The sequence below is a fragment of the Mesocricetus auratus genome, unplaced genomic scaffold (genome assembly GCF_017639785.1).
Source record: "Mesocricetus auratus isolate SY011 unplaced genomic scaffold, BCM_Maur_2.0 Super-Scaffold_100023, whole genome shotgun sequence".
NCBI classification, from domain to species: Eukaryota; Metazoa; Chordata; class Mammalia; order Rodentia; family Cricetidae; genus Mesocricetus; species Mesocricetus auratus.
The window spans coordinates 12,241,843-12,267,485 of record NW_024429204.1 but is presented as its reverse complement, the minus strand read 5'-3'; the positions used below and the strand labels follow the sequence as shown (position 1 = coordinate 12,267,485).

The window sequence follows — 25,643 nt, the reverse complement described above, 5'->3', positions numbered from 1 at the left end:
AGTTTGAGGCCACCCTGGTCTACAGTGCAAGTTCCAGGATAGGCTCCAAAACAATACAGAGAAACCATGTGGTACAGATTTAAAGAAAGAATTCTCAACAGAAAAATCTTAAATGGCTAAGATAGACTTAAACAAGGCTTCAAGATCCTTAGCTATCAGAGAAATGCAAATTAAAACCACTCTGAGATACCATCTTATACCTGTCAGAATGGCTAAAATCAAATCACTGATGACAGCTTATGCTGGAGAGGAGGTGGAATAAGGGGAACACTCCTCCATTGCTGGTCAGAATCAATATGGCAGTTTCTAAAAAAATTGGAAATCAATCTATCTTAAGACCCAGTGACACTACTGTTGGGCATATGCCCAGAGGATGCTTAACCTTACCTCAAGGACATTTGCTCAACTATGTTCATATCAGCATTATTCAAAATAGAACCTGAAAACAGGATAAATGCCCCTCCACCACAGAATGGGTAAAGAAAATGTGGTACATTTACACAATGGAGCATTTCTCAGCTGTAGAAAAACAATGATGTCATGAAATTTGCAAGAAAATGGATGGAACTAAAAAAAAAATTCTGAGTGAAGTAACCCATACCCAGAAATAAAAACATAGTATGTACTCCCTCATAAGTGGATATTAGATGGTAAAGCAATGGTTAACCAAGCTATAATCCACATCCCCAGAGAAGCTAAATGACAAAGAGGACCCTAAACGGGAAACATGGATTGCCCTAGGAAGGAGAAAGATGAGGTCTCCTAGGTAAACTGAGGGCAGAGGAGGATAGAGGATAGGGGGTGAATGATGGGAACATAAAAGAAATATATTGATCACATTCTTTCCACTCTTGCAATAGCACCTTTATCTTCTTCTCAACACTTTGTGAAGACTTTGTTTCATTTTTGGGGAAAATAGACTGTTTTTTTCCCACAATTTATTTTGATCATAGTTGCCCGTCCCTCACCTCCTCTGAGATCCTCCAGAGCTCCTCACTGATCCAAATTCTTTATTGCTCTCTTTAGAGAGCAAACAGGTACATACAAAACAAATAGACCAGAATAATACAAAACAAAACAATAGAATAAAAAGAAAAAGCATGAGAAACACACATGCACATATACAACAGAGAAAGCCTATGAAAACAAAAAATCAGAAAACATATGTCAAAGGCCAGTAGGCTTAATAAAACCCCATACAAATCATAAAACAAAGTATCTCCAAATATACCATTGAGTTATTTTTAAGTTGACTTTCTACTGCCATTCAAGGTAGTTTGTCTTTTGTTTTTAGACTTTTCTATTGATTCTTTGTGTATTTCAAATCATTCATGCTGATTCGATTCATCTCCCCAACCCTATGCCCTTTTAAATGTGATTTGCATACCCAGTGATCACTTCAGCTTATGTTTCTTTAATAGTATATCCTGTGAAATTTTGTTAAAGAGACACGTTATACCTTTCTCTAGCATTTCTTAGCTTGTTCTTTAAGAATAACACCAACAACTAATTAACCCGATCATATACATCTTTCCACTTAACAACTGTAGTTAGTGACAGGAAGCTCAGTCCAATTTCTATTAAGCATACATTTAAGTATTTCTTTCCAATAATCTTGAGGCATTAACAATATCAACTATTATTTTGAACTTTGAGTTATCTAAATTTGCTTTTGAAAATAACCTGTACTGCACTGACCTATGCTTATCATTCTATTGAGTTATTACGTGATCAGTGTTCAAACTACTAACTTTACTAAAGATTTTCTCCTTTCAAAGGTTTTGCAGCTGCTGATTTTTACCTGAAATACTTTCAAGTGTATGAAAGAATGACTTCATCCTTTATAGGCTCTATTCAACCTTGGTATCCCCATATATACTATCCTGAATAAGTACATGTCCTACGGTCCATATTGTAACAGCTTTATTGCTTTCTAAAAATTTTATTACAAAGTACTGCTCATAAGATATCTTGCATGACAATTTGATACTTTTCTTTCTTGATCCTAAGGCTCTTTTTTTATTAGAAACAAGCTTGTTTTACACGTCAATCCCAGTTCATTCTCCCTCCCCTCCTCCCCTGCCATCCACCGACCCCATATCCCATCCCCTTTCTGCTCCCCAGGGAGGGTGAGACCTTCCAAGGGGGATCTTCAAGGACTGTCACATCATTTGGAGCAGGACCTAGACCATCCCCCATGTGTCTAGAATGACTTCTATGTGGAATGGGCTCCCAAAGTCAATTGGTATACTAGGGATAAATACTCATCCACTACTATAGGCCCTATAGATTAACCAGACCTCCAAACTAACATCCATGTTCAGGGGTTCTGGGACAGTCCTATGCTGGTTTTTCAGCTATCAGTCTGGAGGACCCTAAGAGAGACATACATAGTCCCACGGAGAAGGGGAAAAGGACAAGATCTCCTGAACCTATTAGGAGCATGGGCAGAGGGCACAGGGAATTAGGAGAAAGCGAAGGGGAGAAGACATGAGAGGAGGACATGGGGGAGCAGGAAGATCCAGTTGGGGGAAGAATAGAGGAGAACAAGAAAAGAGATACCATAACAGAGGGAACCATTATAGATTTTAAGAGAAATCTGGCACTAGGGAAAGTCCAGAGATCCACAAGGTTGACCCCAACTAACAATCTAAGCAATAGTGGAGAGGCTACCTTAAATGCCCTTCTCCAATAATGAAATTGATGACTACTTTATTTGCCATCCTAGAGCCTTCCTCCAGTAGCTGATGGAAGCAGAAGCAGACACCCACAGTTAAACACTGAACTGAACTCTTGGAATCCAGTTGCAGAGGAGGAGGAGTGATGAGCAAAGGGGTCAAGACCAGGCTGGAGAAACCCACAGAAACAGCTGACCTGAACAAGGGGGAGCTCATGGACAACAAAAAGAAACTTATGGGCAAAGGTAAATGTCCAAGAGGACAGTGTTAGTTGTTTTGTTTTACCATAAAACCTGTGCTTTAAAGAATCCATAGCTCCCAATAACTCTTTGTTAAGAGTATAAGTCTGAATGACACCACAGGGAATTGATCTGTCTAATGTGTTTGCTCTGCATGTTAATTTTGACTATTTCTTGACCTTCGTAGGTCATGTAGTATTTCTAAATACAAATCATCTTCTTAAAAATTATTTTAATCAAGCCATCCTTGATAGCTGAAGAATAGCTACTAAAGGCCAGTGTGGTATTTGGAAGGTATGGAGAGTTAAAGGTCAGAAGACCAATTGTTGGAGCCCTATTAAATATCCTAGAGATGTGTTGCATATTCTCAAATGTCACTAAAATTGTAAAAGTATAATGGGAATTTGGTAAGAAAACGGGGTTAGCTATGGCAAACACCATGAATGAAAAATTCATGATTAGCTATTGATGTTGTTAATTGTCTTGTTTATAGCGATCATTTCTTCATGTGTATCTATATAAAACTAATTTTGCAGTGAGCTGTATACAATAAAACAACTGAATTTTAGTTGTCATATTTAAATCTTATACTGGCATTTCTCCTAAGTAAGACACAATGGTATCAGTCCAATGAAAACCAAACATATCTTTAGAATCTGAATGAGTTAGAGATTCCAGAAAATTCCTCTCACCCAGTATGTATCATGACAGTGATGGTGCTTCAGAGACCCAAGGTAATATATGACAAGTCTTCCCTTAATGGAAGTAAAGCTATGCTGTGCTCTATAAATGGTAGCTTTACAACAGAGAAGGTACTGAACATGACCAGCTATTATCAAATTTATCACTAGGGAAATGTATTGCACACACTATAGAAATGTTTTAAAGATATGGTAGGAAAATATTAATGCAAGGAAGAGCAGTTGATCTGGAGGAGAGAGCAGGTGTGTGTGGGGGGCAGTGGAGTGAAGCCACACTGTAGCTGAGATGTATGAGACAAAAAGAAAAAGAAAAATTTTAAACTATTAATACATAAAATAATTATATAAAAATTTAGAGAGATGGCTCAGAAAAACAGAGTCGGGGAGAAGGAGAGAGAGAGAAGTGTAAGCAGTGTAAAGGTAATAAATAATTTGAAGCTAGTAGCTCTAGATTACAAGTTTTTGTTTTCTTTCTTTGTGCCTGCATGTGTGTGTGTGTGTGTGTGTGTGTGTGTGTTTCTGATGTGCCTTCTTGGAAGTTTTAGACAGAACAAATCAGGGAAATTTTACTTACTAGTTGAACTTTTAGGATGAATTGAGGTAGACTTTGGAAGGATAAACTACATGGGATTCTAAGGGAAAGATGGGAGGACAGAAACTTTACAGCATAGTCTACATACCTCTAAGTCACACGTCTTAGTGTTTGGCTTGTGATAGTGTGACCTCAGCTACTTTCTCTTTAGACTCTTACAATAACGAACGGTACATTCTTAAAAATTTTAGTTTGGTATCATTTGGTATCAACTATAATAGAATATTTACTCATACAAAATATTTACACTTTTGCCCAACAAATGATCTAATTAAAATTTTATCTCATTGATAATTTCACTGTGCTTTTTATATCTTGGATATGTCTATCAAAAAGCACATGCCATTTCAGTAAGTACTTCCTCAGTGGCTATATTAGACCTTCTTTTCTCAAATATACCTGGGATTTCAAGCACGATAAAGTATGCCTCAAATTCTCGTGCTGGGGAAGATAACACAGGAAGATTTAAATTTATAATATCAGCTGTGGATACATAATATGACTCCATCTCCAAAACATCCAATATGTCTAGAAATTTTAACTTTCAGTATGTTTGTAAAAAAATGTTATTGTTGGATATATAATGTAGTAACTCTCCAAGTGATCATTTCACAAGGTTTTCATCTCTGGTTTGACTTCACTTTCCTTAGTATATTTTGTTGTGTTTCCTTAAATTTCTGGTGGCCTTGTTCTCCATTTCTCAATTACACTTATAATACTTATCTTTAATGGCCTTTTAAAGAACAGTTTCCTAGGGTGCTTATCATTTGTGCCTGGCCTTTAATATCTCATCTTTCTCTTAGTTTCATCTAGTCTATCCTCTCAGAGCTCATCTTCATCCTTCAGAATACCTTTCTTCATCCAACTCAATCAACTTGAATTTTTTTTTGCTTTGTTTTGCTTTTATTCGTGTTAGGCATCTATTTTGATCATTCAGCTGAAGCCCTCTTCTCAAATAAATCTAGTTTCTTTTCTATTTCTAAGCACAATCTGACACTGAGACTTAAATATTCCATCTCAAAACACCCATGCTGCTGTGAGTTTCAGTGATTTTTAAAGTTTTCTCTCATCCAAGTCAGAAAATGACATAGAATTCTAATATACAGTACAGCACTGCTATTTAATGTGGTCTACCATTTTCGTAGTAGAACATGCAAGGCGAATGCCACAGAAAGTTATGTTCTAGCCATAGCACATGACACTAAAATTTCAAAGTCAATTTGAAATCTCATAAGGAATACTGATACCTATAAAGTGAAGAATAGGTGGCAGGAATCAAAATAATGTGGCCTTGCATAGTTTCCTCTTGGAGGTTAATGTAGAATTTATTGTGATCTGTTTCATGCAATGCTTCCTAGGATGCTTGGTTCTAAGCAATTGCAGCCATCCAAAATGACATAGGGAATAAGAAAATCCTCAGCGGTACTTTGGAACTCTAGTTATTTGATCCCAAGCTTGCTTAAGTCCAGGGCCTTGCTCATAAAGAAAAGAACGTGCTTCCTCATCTCACAATTTGCTGCTACCGCATTGAGGATCTATTTAACACAGTTTCTTTTTTCTGGCATATTGTGTCCAATTTCCCAGAAATTAGTTAAATTTATGATACTAAAGGAAAAAAAGACATAACTAAAAATAGAGAACATTGAAACCAACCTAATATACAGCAGAGGCATGGCCATAATCAGGACAAGGAATCTAGAATAATTATAAGTAATATGTGTCTTAATTACTATTCTATTACTGTGGGGATACACTATGACCATATTAGCTTATAAAAAGGAAACATTTAATTGGATCTTTCTCACAGTGATTGATTGTTTAGTCTGTGATCATCATGGTGGAAGCAGACAGATGTGGAGTTGGAGCAGTAGTTGAGAGCTTTGCATCCTGATCGGCAAGCAGCATTCAGAGAGAGAAGAGAGAGGGGAACGAGAGACAGAGAGAGACAGAGGGAGAGACAGAGAGAGAGAGAGACAGAGAGAGGGGTGAGGAGAGAGTAGAGAGGAGAGAGAGGGAGGAAGGAAGGCAGAGAGAGAGGAGAGAGAGAGAGGAAAGGAGAGGAGTGAGGAGACAGCAGAGAGGAGAGACAGACAGAGAGAGAAATGGTGTGGACTTCTGAAATCACAAACCCACCCCACCCCCCAACACCCACCCCCTACCCCCTAACAACCCCCCACCCTTTGACACAGCTCCTTCAACAATGGTACAACTACATCAACAAGGCCACACTTTTAATTCTTCCAAACAGTTCCATTATGGACAAAGCATTCAAGCATATAAAAGTATATAGGGACATTCTTATCCAAACCACCACAGGATGTAAGGGCACAGTAGATAATATACCAATGAAAGCCAAGTAGGATGAATTTGCAATAATTCCACAATAACTCTCAAGCCTCTCCAAGTATATATACCTTATAATTTCTAAGAAGAAATAAATACTTGAATGTTAGCAGTCACCAACTGAGACTATTTTAGTGTATGTGGGACACAGTCCATACTTGGACACCTTTTGGTTGCCCATTCAAAGTAAAGCACTATCAGTATGAAGTAAGCAGAGTTCAAGGATGCTGCTAACTCTCCTAAAATGCTTGGTACCTCCTCCGAAGGAATAAATAATTACCCACCTTTCAAAGAACACAGTATCAGAATTGAGTAATACTCTTTATACAAAGTACTGGAAGCTGCCAACTTAAACAACAAAAGTGAAATGTTCTCTGATACATACAATCCATTGAACCAATAGAAACCATTGACCAACAATAAGAAATTTCCACAACACAGTAAGTTAAAACTTCTCAACACACACAGAAGAGAAGAAGCTAGGTTGCATCAAACATTTGAAAAACAGAGATGATTTTAGTGAGGGGAAGCAATTACCAATCTGTTTTCTTATCCCTTCCAAATTTTAAATACATATGCTGTAAAATATGTTACATATATGTATTTGTATATGGGTTACATAATACATAATTTTAAAAAGTAATTCTCTATAATTAATAGAGATAAAATTGGTAAAAGTATAGTTTATAAAAGTAAAACTGTAGTATGTTAGGGGAAATAGCCCTGAAGTGAGAGTAAATGCACTTCGATCTTCAATCTAATAAATATTTGTCATACTTTTGACTGCCCATTTATTTGTTTTCCCATTTTTCTCCATTTATTGGTTGTATTTCCTAGGAATCTTCTATTGGAGAACTTAATTAAATAGTAAGATAGAAAAATCCTGTGATGAGGTACATGATTAGGATTTGAAACAGACTAAAAACTTTTTCATGTAGTAGACCACATCTACGTATTGACAGTCTATGAATTCCATGTATGAAATGAGGTGAAAAACACAAGTTCATACTGTTGTTCATATTAAATGAGCTCATGCAAATTTATTCTTTTGCAGCTGCCTCTTAAGTGTTGAAGACCTCACTCATCATGATGATGGGGACAGGTTTTCTGGCTCTTCTATTTCCTCCAGGTGAGCAAACTTATATGTTTCTTTATGTTCTCTGCCTTGTAGGGCTGGGGCTATCCTGACCAACTCAATAGATTAATCTGTCTTGATGGCTTTGCAAAAGAGGACATACCAGATATAAATTGGAAAGTGATTTTGCTGACTAAAACCCTATAGTCAAAGATTTTCCTTACACTTAAGAATACCTTTCCTCCTCATAAAAATATCTCCTTTGTGTAACTCTTTTACAATATTTAGTTTGAATATTGAGTATGGTTCTTACCAACACTTTGACTGCTATTACTTTTCTTGTTGCTGCTGCTGATACTGATGGCATTTGATATTTTTATACCATAATGAGTTCTATATACACAGAGAAAACACCAAGTCTTGTATACTTATATTTTAACCTATAGCAATAAGAAAACATAACAAAGATACATGACAACAATGAATATATAGATTTTGGTCTCATTGCTATGAATGTTAATCCAAAAGGTTATTTCATAGTATATTCAGCATGTTACAAAATGACAGGAATATGTCAAACAAAGGGTAAAGATGGTAAGTAAACATTGTTTGAATATGAAGGTTTGTAATTGTTCCTCTGATTAGTATTTCATAAGCAAATGTCTGCCAATTCAGTCTCCTCTGCAATTTTGAAATCCTGAGGAAAAAAATCCATTAAGAACAACAAATCCTTAACATCAAATTTAAATAGTTGATAAGCTGCTCATATTGTGATTGTTAGCTTAAGGTTCTCAAGAGATTTAGTTCTGAAATTAGATACATTGCTTTACTGCCAAAGGATATTACACCAATTTAATGAAACTGTCAGAAACTAGACCAAACAATGTAGACATCAAAGAGCCCAGTACTTAAAATTTTTGCCTTCATACTCATGACATTTATTCTCATCAGAACAGCAAAATTTTATTAGACTTGGACATTCTAGTCAGTTTGGGGAGTGATTCCTCTTAACAGTGAAATGCTGGAGATTTGGGTCTATAGATTTCATGTGGCCATATAATGTATCACCCTAACTGGGGCATTTTTAAAGACAGGGTTAATAATAACTACATGGGGAACTAATTCCAGGTACAAACTTGGATTATATAGAGGAAAGAGTGATGTTTAATCGCACTTGTAAGTCAAATGTGAGTTGAATAACATGGCATTTTCATCACCTTTCCTTACCATCCTAAAGTAGTATTAGCTGTTAGAATGTCTCCCCTTAGGTAAGCTTTCACTAGTTTTCAGCAGACTTTTTTTCTTTTGTTTGGGGAATTTATATGAGAGTGGACCCCTGGGTCTGCTTAAGAACACTCTTAACTTGTCGATTACTCTTTTCAGTTGGCACACAGTAGAAGCAGCAAGATCTTCTGATACACGTGTACCTTGCAGGATTTTTCCTGATAGTTATAAATTTGACTTTGACCCCCAAACAACTCCATAACAATGAATATATTCAGTAATGCTAGATTCTTAAAACTTCCCTAAAGTATTTTTATTTATTTGAAATCCATCTTAAAACATCAAGGTTAATATGACACGGGATCCATTCTAATAGATATATGTTACTAACTATAAAATTTGAAATGTCGATATTCACTTACAGAGGAAACTTGGATAACAGGAACATTATAAACAGAAGCTCCATTGGCAGTGAACTGAGGGAGTCAACTAGCTGAGTGTAAGCCTGCAGTACAAATAATCCTAACTTCACAGTGCTGCAAGCTACTGAAAGCTGACATGGAGTGAATTACATATACTAACCTTGTAGAGGCTCATATTTCTACCAAGATATGAATATTTGTCCTGTCACTTCATGGTCCTTTTCTAAAGCATTAAGTCATTATCTCTGTACTTACTTGCAGTGATTAACGTTTAAACGAGTGAGCTAAATTCCATTGAGTTTTGTGAAACCTTAAAAATGCAACATTGAATGGCAGCTCTGAGCAGCTTATAAATAAACACGTTCAGGAGGCAAGCTCTTTCACCATAATTCAAGGCAAAATTTTGATTATATAATACACAGTATAACTTACACATATAATGAGCCTCTATAGAGACAACTTCATCAAAGAAATTCAATTAAGACTAAAGGAATTATAGACAAGTATCAGTCTAAAGTGAACTCATAGAGAAACTTTAAATATCTACAGGAAAATGATCTTCGAGTTAAAACTAACATCATTTTCTAAACAGCTCATAGCAAAATCTTGCATTTACTGTCCTCAAGGAAGCATGCTGATATTCTTATTCCTCTGAAATCATCTTAATCTTGCAGTTGCTGAATGTAAACAGATGACAGTCAAGTTAATGGAGTGAAAGAAAAATGCTGTAAGCACACACAACTGGAAATGTATTAAAAGCTGATTTGTAGTCAGTAAATAAACCAAGGAGCAAATGCAGGCATTTTTAGATTTTACCCCTCACCTTTCATTAATTAACTCTATTCAACAAACATTCAGTTGTCTCACACACGCTGAAGCTATGTGTTAATCTACTAAAGACATCTGACAAGAAAACAAAGAACCAGATAATATGGGGCTGGATAGATGGCTCAGCAGTTAAAAGCCCTGACTGTTTCCGAACCCCCAGGATCAGTATCCTGCACTCGCTCACTCTGTAATTCCAGTTCCAGAGAATCCAACACTCTATTCTCACTTCTGTAGGCACATAATATACATATTATGGCAAACAGAATAATAAATCATTTCAAACACCCATCTTCCAGTCCATATAGCCAATGAATAATTTAGACTTACATAGAAAGTGGGATTTTTGTAAGCATGATAGAGTGAGGATTTTGAAATGGAAAATATCCTTAAGTAAATATTTGTTTTCATAGTAATCAAAAGTTCTTCATTGTTTCTGGGTCCTAATGGCTCCCTCTGGGGAGAGAGTGGGAAGTCAATGACACAGACCCCAGAAGTCAGGTAAAAGGCTAACATCAGACTTATCTCTTTAGTCGTAGGGAGAGTCTTATATACCGTCTTCCAAGCCGCCAGGCTGCATTCTGATCTGTTGACATTGTGTGGTTGCCCCTCATTGGTTAGGCAAGATCAGGACCTCTGATAGCATCTGTTGCTAGGCTTCCAGGCAAACTTCGGGTTGGCCCATCATTTGGTATCATAGACCTTATCTTCCTATACTTCATTAGTGAAATAGAGGGACATCAATTAGGAGAGAAGTTCCAATGATATATTGCTGAAGACAAAGAAAGTTACCATCCTTCAAGGGTGGTCTAGAGAATGTGGAAAGGCAAGGAAATTATATTTTTACATGTGCTTTTCCAGACAAAAAACAAAGCCCTTAAGACACTCTATTAGTTGGGCAAGAAACATTTTGAGCTTCTGATTTTTTAGCTTAGTAATAGTAACTTGAGGAAATGTATATTATTAGTAAATAATAGTTATTTTTAATTAAAGAAATTTGCAGTAGATGCAGAGGCTAATAATATGTGTTAAATAAGTTTGTGAAGCAAATGACTGCACTTTAATAAATTAACAAAACCAAATTCTATCTCACTGAGTGGTGAAATCATGATGCATGATCACACCTTACTAAAACATGGTACAGTTTATTGGGAACCTGTTAACTGCTTACCACTTATGTTTAATCTATAAAATATTACTTAAAATTAAAAATATATGAATAATTCAGGGACAGATTTTCAGTATTATTATTCCTAATGTGATGTTCATGAATGGGAGGAACAGAATTTGCACTTACAAATCTAAACTATCAATTTATCATGTCTATCATCATAGCACAAACAGATAAATTAATAAAGCCCAGTGTTAGTATACACAAGTGAACATTAGCCACATGGTGAATTTACATATGTGTTATCAAAAGAAAAAGCTATTTCTTGGGAGCAGCTAACACAACATTGCTATACTGCATAAGTGTCATAATTAAAAATTTTGGTAGCCCTCCCCCATATGCCAAGATATCTTTAGTACAAGACATTTTGTTTTTCTTTTCTTGTTTAAATTAGAAACAAGTTTGCTTCACATGTCAATCCCAGTTCCCTCTCCCTCCCCTCCTCCCCTGCCCCCCACCAGTCCCCTAACCCCCCATCCAATTCCCACTCTACTCTCCAGGGTGAGGCCCTCCATGGGGTATCTCCAGAGACTGTCATTTCATCCAGGGCAGGGCCTAGTCCCTCCCCCATGTGTCCAGGCTGAGAGCATCCCTTGATTTGGAATGGGCTCCCAAAGTCCATTTGCATGCCAGGGATAAATACTGATCTAATACCCAAGGCCCCATGGGTTGATCAGGCCTCCTCTCTGATACCTAAATTTAGGAAGTCTGGATCAGATCCATGCTGACCTCTTAGCCATCAATATGGAGTCCAAGAAGTCTCCCTTTTTCAGGTCAGCAGTCTCTGTGTGTTTCACCAGTCCAGTCTTGACCTGTTGGCTTACCACTCCTCCTTCTCTGCAACTGGGTTCCAGGAGTTCAGTTCAGTGTTTAGTTGTGGGTGTCTGCCTCTGCTTCCATCAGCCACGGAATGAAGGCTCTAGGATGCCACATAAGATAGTCGTCAAACTCATTATCAGGGAAGGGCATTTAAGGTAGTCTCTCTACCATTGCTTAGTTTGTCAGTTGGTGTCATCCTTCTAGATCTCTGGAAATCTCACTAGTGCCAGATCTCTCCTCAAACCTATAGTGACTCCCTCTATTATGGTATCTCTCATCCTACTCTCCTCTATTGTTCCCCAACTCAACCTTCCTGCTCCCCCAAGTCCCTCTCTGTAGTCTTCTCCTCTTCTTTTTCCAAGCTCCCTCTCCTCTTTCCCCATGCTCTCAATCTGCTCAGGAGATCCTGTCTCAGTCCCCTTCTCTGGGATACCATGCATATCTCTCTTAGGGTCCTCTCTGTTTCCCAGACTCTCTAGCAGTGGGATTGTAGGCTGGCACTCCCCTGATCCATATCTAAAATCCACATATGAGTGAGTACATACCATGTTTGTCTTTTTGTGACTTGGTTACCTCACTCAGGATGGTTTCTTCTAGTGCCATCCATTTGCCTGCATTGTTTTTTTCCCACTGTGTATACTCCACTGTGTAAATGTACCACATTTTCTCTATCCATTCTTCAGTTAGTTAAGGGCATCTAGGTTGCTTCTGGGTTCTGGCTATTACACATAATGCTACTATGAACATAGTGGAACAGACATCATTGTTGTATTAATATGCATCTTTTGGGTATATGCCTGAGAGTGGAATTGCTGATTCCCATTTTCCTGAGCAATCTCCATACTGATTTCCAAAGTGGCTGTATATTGGCACTCCCACCAGCAGTGGAGGAGTCTTCCCCTTTCTCCAAATCCTCTCCAGCATAAACTGTCATTGGTGTTTTTTATTTTAGCCATTCTGATAGGACTAAGATGGTATCTCAGAGTTGTTTTGATTTGCATTTCCCTGTTGAGCACTTTCTTAAGTGTCTATCAGCCATTTTAGACCCCTCTATTGAGAATTCTCTATTTAGTTCTGCAGCCCACTTTTTAATTGGATCCTTTGGTGTTTTGGAGACTTGCTTCTTGAGTTCTTTGTAAATTTTGGAGATCAGCCCTCTGTCAGATGAGGGGTTAGTAAATGTCTTTTCCCATTCTGTCAGCTGCCGTTTTGTTTTGCGGACTGTGTCCTTTGCCTTACAGAAGCTTCTCCGTTTCAGGAGGTCCAATTTATTAATTCTCCATTTCAGTGTCTGTGCTAGGTGTTATGTTCAGGAAGCAGTCTCCTGTTCCAATTCATTCAAGGGTACCTCTCACTTTCTCTTCTAAGAGATTCAGTGTGGCTGGATTTATGCTGAGGTCTTTGATCCATTTGTACTTACATTTTGTGCAAGGCAATAGACAAGGATCAATCTGCAATCTTCTGCATGTCTCCATCCAGCTATGCCAGCACTATTTGTTAAAGATGCTTTCTTTTTTCCATTGTATAATTTTAGCTTCTTTGTCCAAAACCAGGTGTTCATAGGTTAATAGCAGTGTATTCAATTCAATTCCATTGGTCTACCTGTCTATTTTTAGTACAGGACATTTTTAATGAAAGAGCTTTGATCTCTTTGATTCATCAGTGACTTCTGCTAAGTAGCTTGAAATCTAGAGAAATCACAGATAATGCACTAGGCTGTAAACACATGGAAACCTGTGCAAACAAATTTAAATGAAGGCGAATTATTCATCTTTGTTTATTTCCTTGCATTGTCCTGAGACCAGGTGTGTACTGAATACCAAGTTTTGTATTATAGACAAAAGATCTAATGGAGATAAAATATTTTATAGTATTCTGTACCCTAATTAGCAAGTTAATACTCTCATGATAAATGTATCTTGACTCATTCTACTGATTAGAATCATGCAATGAAGAATTTATTCTGGATGTCAAAATGAGAAATGTGTATGCTTCTGTTGAAACAATGCTAGCATGAAAGATTCCAAGTAGAAAAATTACTGTGTCAAAGTTTACACTTAGCAAATGAAAAGCTAAATAGAGATGCTGCATTGAAATTTGTTTGAAATATAGAGTCAACATTCTTAAGTGCTAAGCATAGGAATTAGAAGAGGTTTAAAAACAAAAATAAAGAAGTATTTCTAAATGGTATTAAACAATAGTCTGAGTTATTAGAATATAGAGATTATCAAGAACAAATGAAAATTTTAACATTTAAAAATGACTGTGGGCAAGATACACATTAGGCAGAGCTTGGGGGAATCCTGAGGTAGATGGGATTGAAGGTTTATAAGAACCAGAGGCCTCAGGGACATCATAAGAAAACCAACAGAATCAATTAACCTGGGACCATAAGGGCTCACAGAGACTGAACTGGAAGCCTGGGAGCCTGCATCGGTCTGAGCTGCAGCTGTGTATCTGAGTATTCTTGTAGAAATTTTAACTGGGAAAGCAGAGGCTGTCTCTGACTCTTTTGCCTGCTTTTGGTACCTGAAAATGGGTGTCTTATTGGACATAGCCAAATAAGTTCTTTTGTGACTTGCTGAATGTGTGACTAGGAACAACATGGTTATTATGAAGACAAAGTCCTGTAGTAACTAGTCATTTTAATGAAAACTAAAAAGTGGATTGGGGAATTTGTATTAAAACAATTGTTTAATTTTTCACACTTATTGAAGTATTGAGGTGATTTTGTTCTGTGGAGTAGGACTTCTCAACATCATTCTTTTTATAGTGCTTGCCATGGCTAACTAAGAGGAGAATGAACCCTTAGTACATATTTTTCCAGAGTAGTATTTGAATACATAATCAGGTGTGTGTATTAAGCAAGGCTGATTTAGAATTAAGGGGGTTGGGGCATGATTACTAGAAAATGAAAATGACTGGAGATATTTAATTTGGCTTTTAAAGATGACAGTTGACTCTGGGGAATAATTAAAATGTTCCAGAAAAAATATGAAAGTGTAATATACCATAAGCCAAATATGGGAAGTAACTATGCAGGAAGAAAGTGTACAGTACACAGAAGAGAACAATTACATGTAAGAATTAACAAACTAAATGCAAGAGTTTTATTGATTCACAGTAATCACAACTACACTGGTGCTTGGATAACTGGTCAACCAATTGGTCACATAGCATATATATTCCACCTATGTTTAAATACAAATGCCAGCCCAAAAGCCCAATATGAGATGATGTTTTTTCATTCAATATTACTGTTTTTACCTCATTTCTACCCCTCATGTATGTGTGTATAATAATATTTGTAATATATATTAGCTTTTATAAATATGTGTTTACATAGTATAAAACCTATCTTGTTTAATTAGGGTTGCCCATGTGTGCATGTGTACATGGCTAACTACTTAGTACTAGGAAATCTACCAAGGATTGTGTCCCTGAAAAAAACTAAATTTCTTTCCCTCAGCAGTCACTGACTGCATGCAGCTCTTCATCTAAATATCAGGCCTCATAAACCCTTCGCCATCTACATTAGCATGGTGGACAGGTGTGGTATTGTATAAATAACTATCTTGTTGACATTGTGTGAAGGCAGCATACCTGTCATTTCCAGAAGACATCATCTCTCAGGAATATCTCTAGTCAGCTGCCTGTTAAAATCTTGACCTTTCCTCTATTGTGTTATTCTTCAACCATTCTGTAAGCCAGTTAGTTGTTATCAATTTTAAGGTATCAGGTTTTAATAACAGCTTCCTTTCTTAGTCTATCTATGGGATACCTGTGATTCAGACTGAAAATATCTAGAAAAACTAAATGAAGAATGATTTGGTTTTGAGACTGCTTTACAAAAAAAGGGGGAGGGAAATTGTGAAATTCTTAAAATGTAACCTTTTCAGAGAGCTGAATTGTGTGCATGGTGAGAGGTAAGGAAAGCTAAATAACCCGTATGCAGTAAAAGATTCAGCAGAGGTGTGTGTGTGTGTGTGTGTGTGTGTGTGTGTGTGTGTGTGATGCTCAGACTCACAGCACTTGAAAGCAGTGTTCTTGGTGGAATATGTGTGTGTGTGTGTGTGTCTGTGTGTAATACTCAGGCTTACAGCACTTGAAAGCAGTGTTCTTGGTGGAAACTTGCTCTGTTGTGATGAGAATATCATTTCCTTTAGAAATATGTATACATTGTGTCTTTCCTCTGTCATTGTTTGACTATAACTGCATGAGTATTTCTCATGTCTCCTAGTCTTAGGTTTTTTTATTTGTTCGGTTTTGGTTTTGCTTTTTTTTCCTGGTTACTTACTGATTTATATAATTTTTTTATAAAGCCTCACTGAATATCCCTAGCTGTCCTGGAACTATCTATAGAGTCCAGAATAAAACTGTGAACTCACGGAGATCCACCTGCCTCTGCCTTAGGAAGGCTAGGGTCACGACACCAGGTGCATGTTTATATGTGCTTGTATGTGTGTGTGTGTCTGTGTGTGTGTCTGTGTGTGTATGTGTGTATATGTATGTGTGTGTGTACATTATATATGGTGATTTGAATGCTAATTTCCTCTAGAATCTTGTAGGCTCTGGTTATTGAATATATGGTACCTAGTTGGTAGCACACCTTGAGCAGGATTAATAGTTGTAGCCTTGCCGAAGGATGGATGTCACTAAGGGCAGTTTGATACTTTAAGCTGTGCATTATTTCCACTTTGGGATTCAAGTTGTGAGTTCTGAAATATTCCTCAATATTTCATTTCACCATGCCTACCAATTCCCCACCATCACAGACCTCGATTCCTCTGAAAGTGTAATCCCAAATAAACCTTTCTTTCTGTAAGCTGCCATGCTCATGTGGTTTTAATCACATAATAATAAGTAACTAATAATATAAACATGAATATAAAGTGGTTTGATCAGGATCAGAATCTTAAGGATGAGCAGACAGATTGTTACACATTTCTGAATGTGTTCTGACTATCCCACAAGTCATCTAATTTTATATTGCTTCATCATAATACTTCTTCATCAGAATATCATGTTTAATTTCCATATAAAGAATTCTGGGAAAGAAAAGCTTGCTTAAGGGTAGGTTCTCTGTCCAAATATATCTACAGTTTAAATTTATATCCAATTTCAAAATGATAGAGCTTCCTATTTCCTTTATCACACTATACCTCTCTAAACTGTTTTACATCTTTTTAAGAATGATACCAAAGCACCACATCAACACATAGAGGTATTCTGCATTCCTGTCTGACTTTACCTACAGGAATAGAAGTCAAAGAACTGCAGTGTGGGAAAAGAGAATAGTTAGAACCACAGGTTCTACCAAAAGCACAACTGTGATAAAGAGTTCTCCCTTCAAACTACCACATACTTAAGTCTCATCCCTGTCCCCTTTTTCATGTATACAATATGTAGCACTATGCTGTGGCTTGGATGGGTGTTTCATGATCTCACCTCTTTCTCATTAACTCTGCTAACCATATTGTAAACAATTGCATTTTTCCTTAATTAAATTATGTCCAATTACCTGTTTGTGTGTCATCTGTTTCCTCTGAGGACCACAACTGATTAATTATGAAATATGAGTGTATGTACAGATAAAGCATCCCTACATTTGGACAAGATCTACTTTTCCATTTACATGATGAGATTAAATTCCTTATGGTTTCATAAATACTGACTTTTCTTTACCACTGGTAGCAGAGTCCACCCAGACCAACTGATATAAGAATACCTTTATTTCTACTGAATAATCTAGCCCACTCTGCTGATTTATTTGTCTTTGTGTTATTTGTGATTAAAAACTGATGCAGGAGAAAAAGGGTTTTGATCTAAGGTCCTATTATCATTGTCACCTTGTCATTTAAATTGAAGTTATGATCTCCGAAAGAGATTTGAACAGGGTTGATAATTTTTTTAAGAGAACTAAGGATAGAAATAGGTTTGCATGAGGACATGTACATAGATACAAATGGAGATGTATATGTCCTGTAGAAAGGGAGATTTGTTATTGAAATTGGTTCACACATATGTGCTGGTTGGGAAGTCTTAGAAAAGACTGTCTTCAAGTTCCTGAAACAGGAAAGACAATAAAATAACAGCCTGGAACTGAAGTCCTGAGAAGTAAGAATTTAGAGAGAGAGAGAGAGAGAGAGAGAGAGAGAGAGAGAGAATTTTCCATTAGTAGACAGTATTGCTTTATTCACATAAACTGATATCTGATTAGATGAAATAGACATATGGATATGACTAAGTCAAGTATTTAAAGAAACATCTTTCTGCTCAAACCAAAAATCCCATTATTCTACAAGCTAATTGGCATTTCTGAGTCTAGACAAGATAACTTGTGAACTTAATTACCATGAACACTTTGGATATATGTCTTAGTAAAGAAATACTAGATATTCAACTTCTTGGGTTTTTGTTTCGTTTATTTTTACAACAGCAAAATATTTAAAATTGTCATCTTTTATTGTGTTACTATAACTGTAATGATAAGTTTTCCCACAAGAGTGTGCTTTCACCCAAAGCATTGTAGTCCAGTGAGGTCCCACCCTAAACTGACCACTCACATTGTATTAAGATTGCATCATCAAGGACACGTCCATGATTTGCCAAATGCCTCTTTACCACAACCAGGAACAAAAACCTAGGTTTCCCACCTCATGCATCATTTTTTTTCTTTATTCTTCTCTAAAACAATATGTCCTGACTATAGCTTCTCTTCTCTTCCCTCCTCCCAGTCTCGCTCAAATTCTCCTCCCCCAAGACATTGTTTACAGTAGGAAGTGTGTAGCTTAACTGATCCTTAGGGAAGGAGAGAGACAGGGTGAGCATAAGCTCCTAGATCCATGGTTTTGAACTTTGCACATGTACCGCTGATAATGTGTCTCTCATCATGTGATGTCAGAGGAGAGACACTGTTGAATTTTCCTGTTGCTTATCAGCAGCATAATAAGCATCTAATCATGGCGAAGAAATTACTTCCATTACACTGCTCATCTCAATATGAGTCAAATACTCAAAAATTTTCATATTCACTTTCCTATTCAATGTACAAATATCACACTTTAGTTAAGACATTCAGTTCAACACTTTTAAGATTATGTCATACACATACCCATTTGGTAAGCTCATAACCAACTTTAATAATTTGTAAGTTCAAATAAAGTCAAATGAATATAATTTTAACAAATATATTAATTTAAAATAAAGCATATGTATATATATCACATATAAACAATCATGTAAAATAATACATATGGTACATAGCTGTAATGAAGTTTTATTGAGGTAATAAGGATATACATAACACAAGTAAAATTAAAACAGTGATTTACTACAAGAAGACAGCCAACTGGCTCATATCAGTTTTCAGCGCCAATATTTAAAAATATATGGTATATTATTTAATATATGAACAGATTTCATTGAGATACATAAATACCTTTTCAAAATAGGGGTTTTCAAAATTTTCTTCCATCAATAATTATAATAAGTTTACTATTTTAAAACGAAAGCTGGTTCTGGTTATATCAATGTAAGGGACTAATTCCCATGAATCATAAAACTATGAGAGACTCCCACTTCAGGCCTGTGTCCTCATTACATAAAGGTAGAAGCATGCTTCCACCTCCTCACTGTGAAAATCTTACAATTGTACACAGTGCTGGTTATTTTTGAGTTAAATGAGCAATAATTAACACTTAAAAGAAACATGACACTTGTGATCAAGAGTGTACCCTGTTTGAGCTATTTATTCCCTTCCTTTAGTTTATCTATACTCTGAGTTGGGATCCAAAAAATAAGGCATAGTTTTGCATCGTTATTCTCAATCCTATTTTCTATATTTCTAATGCCTTATGTTGATGAAACATTATATATATTGATATTTCCAATGAAAATGATTGAATATAATCCCTACTGTTTAAAGACTACCATCAAGATAAAATTAATACATACATGTCAAGAAGGAAAGCATAGTAATGCTAGTCTCATTCAAGATTCCACCCACAAATCAGAATTTTGATACACGATTTAAAGAAAATAAGAAGATGAGAACAGAGTGGCAATGATAATGTAGGAGAAAGTTCTAAGCAAAGTAGATTGTCTGGAATTTGTGTAGTGCATATATTTGTCCTACCTTATTTTTAATCCCACAGTTAAATTTCTCTTGACTTGACTGATCATAGGATTCTGTAGCCATCAAATACTCTGCAATTTGTGATCTTTTCACCTCCATCTCTTTCCCAACTCTGTCCTCCCATTTCCTGTTAGAATTGCGTAAGAAACAGATACAGAGTGTGGCATGGTAATCACGGAAAATATAGGAGTGAATCAATAAGCATTTTCATATAAAAGCATTGAAAAGTTGATGTAAAATTATGATATGAAAAGAAGCAAGATTACTGATGCTAAAGAAAGCAAAGATTTTGTTTGTATTACAGAGACTATGAGAGTTTTAGAACACTGTATTCCTTGCTCTGAAAACTGACCAATGTCTAGTAGGGAAGAAGTGATCGTAGAACCGTGTGTCAATATACAGGATTAATTTCACTGAAAAAGGATAGTATACAGAAAAATAAAATGAAGACTCTCCATTTATTTCTGACCTTATTTTATGAAGTACTGATATATTTTATAAAAAAAGAACTAAATCAATTTACTAGATTTCCATATAAATAACATTTACATTTCTATTTACTTAATACCTGCTAAATTTTGATGTTAAATTGTAGGGTATTATAAACTTTTTGTCTCATCATCACATTTATCTGGTGTATTCTTTTAATATAAGCAGCACAATACAAATCCTTGGCATTATTTCAGACACTTTTGGATGTATTTTGGAGTCATTTATAAAGTAACAGAGAACTAGGATCATAGCTCAATAATACTGGCTTAGCATGGAAAATGCTTTAGGTTCAATTCTCAGAATCAAAACAAAAAAAATTAAGCAAAAAAGAGTAAGAAGTACACAAAAAAATGAGTGTGGAATGTAGAGCAACAATGTTTTAACTAAAGGTGTATTAGTCTGTTTGCCAAGCACTAATTCTTTTAAGTAATACTTGTTAGCTGATTTTAATTGAGTTGTCCCTGAATAAGCAGAGATCCCTGTGGAATCACATGGAAGGGTATGACAAATGGAGAAAGGATTTTCTGTTTGAAGTAAATAACCCATTCCAAAGACCAGAAGCAAAAAGTGTGGTTCAAATGATAAAAAGAAAACCAATTATCTAGTATTTAGGAGGCCAAAATAGGAAAATAGCTGTGATTTAAACATTAGCTTTAACTACACAGTAAGACCTTGTGTCAACGAAGAAGTTACTACAATCTTGTTGACCTGTTGCGAGGTCTGAGGACAGAAATGACTAAAGAATGAATAATAGAGTGGGCACTGGCTTGCATTGGATCAGACCTGGGTTTCATGACCCCTTGGGTGTCAAACAACGCTTTCACAGTGGTTACATATCATAATCCTGCATATCAGATATTTACATTATGATTTATAACAGTAGCAGAATTGCAGTCATGAAGTAGCAGTGAAAATGATTTTATGACTGGGAATCACCAGTATTAAAGGGCTGAAGTATTAGGAAGACTGAGAATCACTGTATTAGATGATAAAATGTATTGACAGATGGTTATTAGTTTCTATGATGAGCTACAGTTTACTTGCTAAATCAAATAGCATTATTCACAAAGCCTTTATTAATAACATGTAACAAAGTAGAGTCTTTTGAGAATTAGAAATAAGATGTGGTGAGTATGAAATTAAAATACAAACCAAATTTAATTTCTAAAAACAAAAGTAACAGGAAATTTCCAATGTCACGTATAAACAAATATAAACTTGAAATTAGAAATCTTGATTCAAATGAGGCTCTACCACTGCCAGCCACTGGATTAATAGTTAATTAATCAGTAATATGGAGTTTACCTTTGCAGAGCTAATGTAGCTCTATCTGATAACTGCATTGTTTTGTTTTCCACACATCACTTACATATGTATTCTGCTCGTGGGTTTAATTATATCTATTTCATTCCATTTGTTTTAAAGTCTATCAGAAATGACATTTACATTTTATAAGAGAATGTAGGTGGCTGTTTACATTGTTTCTATGTACTTTGTATTTGTTGAATGAATGAGTAGATGTGAATGACATGCAATTTAAATAATGAAAGCATGAAACTTAGAATTTGTGTATTGTACTTCAAAATGCATAAAGTAGGCTTAACAGATTTGAAAATATGACCAATGGAGCTGTTCCTATGGGGAGAGATTAACTCAGAGCAGAATTACGATAGTACTAGTTGGATCTCCTGTACTCTGACAGTTAGCTGCTTTCTCTTTGGGAGTTATATGCGTAAACTAAAATAAATAAAGGTGAACAGAAAACAATTTTCTGTAGACACACTGAAAAAATGATATGCTTGCCTAAATGACAGGAGGTAACACTAATAGAGATATAGTGGTATCTTTCCTGTGAACCTCTAAGTGACCACACTCCTTTGGGCGTGGCTTCAGGTGCATAGTCTCTCTCTTGAGCTGTCTTTCTCTTGGGTCATAGATTCGATCACAAGGGCAGAGAAACACTACAAGGGTTCTGTGTTCTGTGTAAGTTGTTCCCCAATAAAACACCCGTTTATCATTTATCTTTGGTCTACTGAAATCATTACATCCACACCTTCAGAAAGATTTTTCCAGAAGAATTCAAAAGGAATGAGTCATTTGAGAAGCACAGCGGGAGTTGAGGGGACAGTACTGTAAGTAGCGATTAAGAAAAGACAGCTTTGCCAAGGTTTTCTTGTAAAGACTCCTAATTACATCATGGCTCTTTAGCCATGTTCATTCATATTCATAACAGCATCCTAAGAAGCATCAACTTTAAATATAAAAGGCATGAATCATGAGGAATCAGTTCTTTCTTATAGCACAGGTAACATCAATTATGAGTTACTGCTGAGAATGTAAGGGTTTTAGCTTAAGAATTAATGTTTGTTTATGAGCCTAGTTTTTAAGTGAGCACTTCTCCTAGACCTATAAAAATGACCTAGTCATGCTGGGGAAATGGCTGAGTCAGAAAACTGTTTGCTGCTCAGGTATGAGGACCTCATCTTAGATTGCAAAGCCCACATGTAGAGCCTAGCATGCATACCAGTACTCCCAGGGTTGGGGAGGAAGAGACATTGAGGATATGTGATGCATGCTGGCAGTCAGTCTTGCCGAACTGGTGAGATGTAGGTTCAGTGAGAGAGAGAGCTTCTCTCAAAAACTAAGGTAGAAAGTGATAAAGGGATATATCTGATGCCAACTTCTATACTTATCCCATGAACACTCAAATACGTCTGTACATACACACTAGGAGTTGGGCGGTGGTTGGGAGAAGCACAACATAGACTAGTCAAAGGCAGTGAAACTCTTCTGAGATTGCTCAAGCTTCATTGTTCAATTCACCTTTATATTTGTTCTGTGACATGCTCTCTACTGCTTTTATGTAACGGAATTATGCTGAATTTATTTATCTATTCTTTTAAGAAATTTCCGCCGGGCTTTGGTAGCACATGCCTTTAATCCCAGCACTCGGGAGGCGAATGTCTGTGAGTTCAAGACGAGCCTGGTTTAGAAAAGCAAGTTCCAGGACAGGCTCCCAAACAATACAGAGAAACCCTGTCTCGCAAAACCAAAAATAAATAAATAAATAAATAAATTTCCTTTCTAGAGAAAATGTACAACACTAATATTTAAATATCAGAGCCAGATGGAGAGGCATTAAGTGGGACAAAGCATTGTAGTGGCCCTGCCCAGGGTACTCGGGTGCAAGAAGAAAACGCTGACTTGGCTTTTAGAGGGAGATAGATGACCTTTTCTATTTAAGGTCCAATTTATTTCCTTCAGAGAAAATTCCTAATTATTCCCAGCCACATTCAACCATACCATCTCTATTCATGTTATCATAAGTTCTTTTTAAGTTACAAAATAACATACCCTTTTCTTGGAGATTATCAAATATACATCATGACATAATTCAGTGTTCCTATTGTATCCTTTAACAATTCTTATTTTCATAGGTTTGTATTTTTCAAATTTAAAGTATGTTTCTTAGATGATTCTCGAGATCACACAGAATAAACATATTTGATAATTTTTTGGTAAAGAATATGGTTGAGTTCTAGCTATATGTGCCTTGAATATAACAAGAAATCTTGTGACAGTTTGCATATCCATCCACCTCAATATGAATATATTTAATTTATTTTGATTTTTATGTGTATGATATGAGTGTATTGCCTGAATGCATGTATCTGTATCATGTGTAAGACTGGTGCCGAAAGAAGCCAGAAAATGGTACCAGGTACCCTGGAGATGCAGCCAGTTGGAAGTTACCATGTGAGCTCTAGGAATTAAATCCAGGTCCTCTATATGGGCAGAAGGAGTTCTTAATTATTAAGCTCTCTCTCCACCTATCTAACCATACCTATCTAACTAACTAGCTAGTTATCATCTACATATACATCAATTTACTAATTTTTGCAAATTCACAGTCTCTAAACCATTGTTCCTGGGGAATAGCTCGAGATAAATTACTATGGGTCAAATTGTGGCTATAATGTTTTACATTTGGAAGTTTACTTTAACTGATGCTGTGTTTGCTTTGACCTCTGCAGACACAAACTCTTTGGGAGCCTCTGAAATGGATCTAGCCCAGAATTACAGTGCTTTTTCTGGGAGACAAAGGTATTCTTTTGTTTCATACTATTCAAAATGATCTTATAATAACTTCAGAAAACAATAGGAGTAATGCTCTGTATCTGAAGATGTGTCCATTAGGAGTCTTTGGACTTAAAATGTCCTGTTTAAAAATATAAACTGATCTAACAATTTCAACCACAGATTTTGATTAAAAGAAATAATCACTTGGAAACCCTAGTTGGAAGGATGAAAACCATACCTTTTGACATTATTGCTGTACTTTCTATTCTGTATGGAATGACAGTACCTGGTAAATGTTGTCAACATTATAAAATATACATGCAGACTATTCAGGCCCCAAGTAAACATTTCCATAAATAAATCAAAACCTTTAAAGCCACCTGCCTGCATAATAAATAGAAGGCTTATAAATGTGTCGTCATTTTGCAAGTATAGATATTCCTCTGCTGTCTGACCATCTGGCAGTTTGAAGAGAAAATGTCCTTGAGGCACATACACCTGTATAATACTAAAATTCTTTGTGACTGTTAGTTAAATGAGAGGGTTCAAAGTCATGCCTGAGAACATGTTAAGACATCTGACATCTTTGCTGGGCACAGACCTGTGCAATGCTATAGGCCCAACTATCAGTTTTCCACTATACTAAACTCAGTGTTTCCTTGGATGTCTTTCACAGAAAGAACACCGGCCGTATCTGAATAACTTCAGTAGCAAATGGTGTCTGGGACCAGGAGCAGTTATGCTGACATTGTCCTTTAACACAGAAATATAGAAAATCTGGTGCAAGGGAATAAATGTAATTAACTTCCTTTTATACAAGAAGAAACGGGCATTGAGTGGGCACT

At 36.2% G+C, this 25,643-nt stretch overlaps 1 long non-coding RNA gene across 2 annotated transcripts in view; it reads left to right on the top strand.

Moving 5' to 3' along the window:
* Window positions 1-2,871: 2,871 nt before the first annotated feature.
* Window positions 2,872-25,643, top strand: part of LOC110341349 — a 31,832-nt gene continuing 9,060 nt past the window's right edge. For both annotated transcript variants that reach the window (XR_002383250.2, XR_002383251.2), the window contains exons 1-3: window positions 2,872-2,923; window positions 7,608-7,682; window positions 24,753-24,822. This is a non-coding gene — a long non-coding RNA (uncharacterized LOC110341349). The remainder of the gene's footprint in view (window positions 2,924-7,607; window positions 7,683-24,752; window positions 24,823-25,643) is intronic.